General features: G+C 32.6%; 1 non-coding gene across 1 annotated transcript; it reads left to right on the forward strand.

Annotated features, from left to right (window-relative positions):
- Nucleotides 1–5,138: 5,138 nt before the first annotated feature.
- On the forward strand, nucleotides 5,139–5,210 carry TRNAA-AGC. Its single transcript has one exon. It is a non-coding gene; the product is annotated as a tRNA-Ala (tRNA).
- The last annotated feature ends 362 nt before the right edge of the window (nucleotides 5,211–5,572 follow it).

A 5,572-nucleotide genomic window follows, 5' to 3' on the forward strand; every position in this document is an offset into this window, starting at 1 on the left:
ACATTAAAAAGTCTGAGATACTCTTGGGGCACCTGGGTGGCTCAGTGGTTGAGCATCTGCCTTTGGCTCAGGTCATGATCCTGAGGTCCTGGAATCAAGTCCCACATCAGACTCCCTGGAAGGAGCTCCTTTTTCCCTCTGCCCGTGTCTCTGCCTCTATGTTTCTCATGAATAAATAAATAAATCTTTCATTTATTATTTATATATTATATTATATATTAAGTATTAATTTAAATTAATTATATTTTATATATTAATTAATATAATAAATAATACATTAGGTAATATTAAATATTATTTATAAATATATACTATATAAAATATAAATAAATATATATTGGTTAATATATGATTTAATAGGAGATACTCTTTTCTAATTGAACTCATCAGTGCTTCAAAAACAGTATTAAATAAGAGTTTAGAGGTGCCTGGTGACTCACTCAGTTAAGTGCCTGACTCTTGGTTTCGGCTCAGGTGATGATCTCAGTGTCATGAGATCGAGTCCTGTGTCAGGCTCTATGCTCAGTGCAGAGTCTGCTTGAGATTCTCTCTCCCCCTATGCCCCTCTGAGCTAATTTTATTTATTTTTTAAATAAATCTAAAAAAAATAGTTTAACAATGTGAAATAGTTTTTGTTTAACATATTGGTCACCTTTATCTTATTCTGCATTTATTGTCAATGTTACTGCAGTTTTACCATTTACCTCTTTCTTGTTTAGATTATATAATTTCTTCATGTTGTGGAAGTATACATTGGAAATAAATATTGAATTTTACAAAATATATTTTGGGGATGTTTCAAATGTTTGTATACCTTTGTTCTCTTTTGACCTTGTTATATGACAAAATATTTTATTACATTACATCATGTTAATAATTTCATATTATATTATAGTTACTATATTACACTTATTACAGTAAAATCAGAGTAACATTTTGACAAGCCAATCAGTGGAACAGGAAGCATCTTAAATTAAAATAAGATTTAAGGGATCCCTGGGTGGCGCAGCGGTTTAGCGCCTGCCTTTGGCCCAGGGCGCGATCCTGGAGACTCGGGATCGAATCCCACATCGAGCTCCCAGTGCATGGAGCCTGCTTCTCCCTCTATGCCTCTCTCTCTCTCTCTGTGTGATTATAATACATAAATAAATAAAAATTTAAAAAAAAAGCTGAGAAGCAGAGATACACTTTGAAAAAAAATAAATAAAATAAGATTTAAGAGCATAAGGGAATTGAGATTATAATAAAATTGACATTGTGGATCAGTAGCAAAAATTATTGAACAAAAGTGGGAAAATATGGCTAATCATTAATAAATTCTAATATATAAGCTATTTAAAAGCTGAGAAAAATTATGAAACTATAAAACTATCACTGGAAACTTGGGAGCCTTGAGAAAAAAATTATTCATGAGAAATACCTTGTGAGGTTACAAGGAAAAAAATGATACATTTAATTATATAGAAATTAAATTTTCTCCATAGCGAAACTCATTAAAAAAAAATCAGCAAATAAGCACAGGAAATTAGGGGATATGCTTAGAAATGTATATGCTTTCTTTCTCTACATCTTTCGAGAGAAGAACGTGGTTCTTTTTCCTTTAACCTGTAAGTGTCAATATGGGGCACTGGTTCTGAGCACAGACCCTGACACTCCTATCCTGATTCCACCACAGACTGTCAACATAATCTTGTGAATGTCACCTCACCTTTAGAAGTGGTGGAATCCTTACCTAAAAATGCTAGCAAAATGAGATATTCTCCCAAATATAGTAGGAGGTTCAATGAATTAAATATTTAAACTGCTTAGAGCAGTGCCTGCTGTAAGAGAGCTAAGTATAAGGGTTTTATCAATTTTTTTTAAATGAAAGAAATACAATGTGGTGGATTAAATTTATATATCCCTGACTTTAAACCATCTTTGCATTTGTTGAATGATCTAACTTGGTCATGCTTTTTCTTCCCCTGGTGAATTTAGGTAGCTAATATAATAGTTTAAAATTTTTGCTTTTTTTTTTTAAAGATTTTATTTATTTTTTCTTGAGAGACAGAGAGAGAAAAAGAGAGAGAGAGAGAGGCACAGGCACAGGCAGAGGGAGGAGCAGGCTCCATGCAGGAAGCCCAATGCGGGACTCAATCCCGGGAGTCCAGGATCACATCCCAGGCCAGGGCAGGCGCCAAACCACAGAGCCACCCAGGCTGCCCTAATTTTTGCTTTTTTTTTTTTTTTTTAAGATTTTATTATTTTTTAAAAATATTTTATTATTTATTATTATTTTTTAAGATTTCGTTCATGAGAGACACAGAAAGAGAGAGAGAGAGGCAGAGGGAGAAGCAGGCTCCACCCAGGGAGCCTGATGTGGGACTTGATCCCAGGACTCTAGGATCACACCCTGGGCCAATGGCAGGCTCTAACCACTGAGCCACCCAGGGATCCCAATTTTTGCTTTTATAATCAAAAGTAAATCTGACCTGTAAACTTTATTTCCTAGAGTCTTTATCTATTTTCAGTATTAAGATTATATAGGCTTTAGAAGATTGATAAAGGAACATTCTTTCTTTTTGTGATCTCTCTAAAAGTTCTTCTTTATTAAGATTGGCATTGTCTATTTATGGAAGTTTGGTATAATTCACCTCCTAAGCTTTGGATGTAATATATTCTTGGTAGAAGATTGTAAACTATTGCTTTAATCCCTTTACTGGTTAAAGGACACTTCTGCCTAAATGTTTCCTCGTGTCATTTTTGGTAAATTTTAGGTTTGCCAAATTGGCCAATTTATGCAAATGTTCAAGTTTACAGGCATTTCATACATTCCAACTGTAATCGCTGCTATAACATTGTTCTCATTCTTTCTGTGTATTACTGATTTATATTTTTATTTGTCTTAAAGTACTTATCTGTATTTAAATTTTTTTTTAGATTTATTTTATTTATTTGAGAAACAGAGAGAGTAGGGGGAGAGGGAGACAGAGACTCTCAAGTAGAGTCCATGCTGAGCTTGGAGCCTGATGTGGGGCTGGATCCCACAACCCAGAGACCATAACATAAGCTGAAATCAAGAGTCAGATGCTTAACCAACTGAGCACCCAAGCACCCCCTAAATCTTTTTAAAGAATATAATTTTGACCTACTAGATTACCTCAATTTTGTACTTTTTTTGTTTTATTTAATTCTGCTCACATCTTTATTATATACTTCATTCTATATTCTCTTGATGTCAAATCAAATACTTTGTCATTAATTTAAATAAATATTTTTAGTTATAAATATTTAAATCTTTTTGAAGGTTCCAAAGTAATGTAAACATTTAAAGGTCGGCTCCTCCACACTGTTGCTGGCCCAAGGTTTAATTCATCCGATAGTAATGAATATAGGTGACAATTTCCCCCTAGTCTATCCTGTCTTTTGCTACTTTTCATTTTTCTTTGGAGAGAAATCCCTTGAATTCTTTTTTCCTTACTATAGGGCCAATAATCATTAAAAATAATGTGTACTTTTTTTCAAGATTGATTATATAACTGGGCAAAAAATCGGATCTGCCATATTGTGAAAAGCATCATCATTTCACTCTTCCCTTCCATATTTAATCTGCTTTTTTATGCAATCATTGGGCTTTTAACTGACTTTATCAATGATATGTACTTTTTTTAATTTTTAAAAAGATTCTACCCAGCCTTTTAAAATATTCTTGTTCCTTGCTCAAGTTCTAATAATGTATATTTTTTATCCTGTACCTGATGATTCCAATATGTGATGGCCTTGGAAATCTAATTCTGGTATTGATTGTTTTTGCTGATTCTCTCACATGGTAGCTGATTTCCTCATTATGATGCAAATATAAGACATTAGCTTGGGTTTAGCTAAAGTTATCTGTTGCGATTCAAGGATAAAGGTCTACTTCAACAAAGAGGATTTAGTTATGTGGGGGTGGAGGGGTACTGCCTACCCAAGAGCACTTTGAATTAATTCCTTAGCATCTCTTTCCAAGATTACAAATAATTTTGCAACCCAAACACTGTGAACGCAGATCTGGAAATTTGAAATTCCCTACATTTATTTTTAACTTCTTCCCACCCTGAGCAAGGCCAAGAGAATTTGTGATTAGTCTCCCTTTGCCAGTAGATATTTTTCCTAGTCCATCATTTAATTAAAGCCTAGGGACAGGTTCTCAGTTCTAACTTCCCTTCTTCTAGGGATCAAGTCTTACTTCCTGTCATATGTGGTCATGGCCGTTATAACCAAGTTTCTAGTTCAACAGTATATAACTATGGCCCATAGTCCAAAATCCAGTCGGCAGCCTATGTTTTTATGGCCCCTGAGCTGTGAATAGTTTTCACTTTTTGAAGTGGTAACATTTTAATCGGTTATGTAAGTACCTAAATAACATTCTCAATTTTGCTTCTTGGCCCACAAAACCTAAAATGTTTACTATTTGGCTCCATAAAGAAAAGTTTGTCAGCTCCTGTTCTAGGCTGTCGGAATCATAATCCATTCTCCAGATAGCCACAACTGTCACATCCATGTGCCACTCTTCATTCACAGATCCCGAGGATTCCAAATCAACCATGCACTTAAAAACAAGGTTTTTACATTTAACCTAGCCTATCTAAATGTTTTCTTTTGGAAGGGTTGTTCACACAATCTTGGTCACCATATTCTTCATAGTATCATTAACAAGGGTACAGAATTAAAACGAGTTAACATTCAATAAAGGGGAATTATTCATGAAAATTATAGAAGCAATACAGTAGAAAACCATAAACAGTTATTGAAATAATAAAGCATAACTATGTTTATTCTTATGGAACTATGTTCATTTTGGTCCTTTTTCTTTAAATAAGTCTATTTCTGTGTATGTATTTCCATACACATACATTATTTGTATGACATATTTACATGAATATATGAAATACATATATTTATATACATATATAAAAATGATTTATATATACATACTTGGAAATATAGTTATATATATCATATACACACTGAGACAGAAAGCTGGAAGTGTGTGTGTGTATATATATTCACATGATGTATAAGTGTGTGTATATGTGCATGTATAGAAGATAAGTTGAAAAATAATATAGCTATTATTCAGACAGGGTTCAAGATTTTAAAAGTAATCACCTCTAGCTGGGGGTGTAGCTCAGTGGTAGAGTGCATGTTTAGCAGGCATGAGACCTCAGGTTCAATCCCTGGTACCTCCATTTTCTGAGCTCTTTTGTACCTTGTTAAAAATGATACCATATATCTAGGTAATGGGATTAGAGCCCGTTTGATTTAAAATATTGCTTATTTTTATAATTTATTTATGTTGAATAAATTTCCATGTAAATAAAATTTTAAATATTATGCATACTTATAGTGTGATGTATAATTAAAATCGATATATATTATGTTTATATTACATAATATAATTGTATTCTAATTAATCATATTATATATTATGTTATATTAACTATATTAAACATACTATAATGTCAGATTATAAAATATATTTTATGTGTTACATTATGATACAACTATATTATCATTTATATAACATGCTATATTATTATAAATATATTAA

Source organism: Vulpes lagopus, chromosome 2 (assembly GCF_018345385.1).
Source record: "Vulpes lagopus strain Blue_001 chromosome 2, ASM1834538v1, whole genome shotgun sequence".
NCBI classification, from domain to species: Eukaryota; Metazoa; Chordata; class Mammalia; order Carnivora; family Canidae; genus Vulpes; species Vulpes lagopus.